Here is a 202-nt window from a genome sequence, read left to right on the forward strand (position 1 = left end):
AAGGGAAGCTCTGGCAGTCCTTGATGCATGACCCATATTTTTATCCCAGAGTCCTCCTCTCTGGGTCCTCCTCCACAGAGGTGGGGAGCTGGGATTACCTTACACCACAACTGTGGCCTCAGGGTCTCACAGGGGACTGTCACTCCCCAACTGGGCAGCAGGTCATGGTGCTACTACCAGTGTAGTATTTGACCCAAACTCT

Source organism: Gavialis gangeticus, unplaced genomic scaffold (assembly GCF_001723915.1).
Source record: "Gavialis gangeticus isolate Ggan-Ray unplaced genomic scaffold, GavGan_comp1, whole genome shotgun sequence".
Taxonomy (NCBI): Eukaryota; Metazoa; Chordata; order Crocodylia; family Gavialidae; genus Gavialis; species Gavialis gangeticus.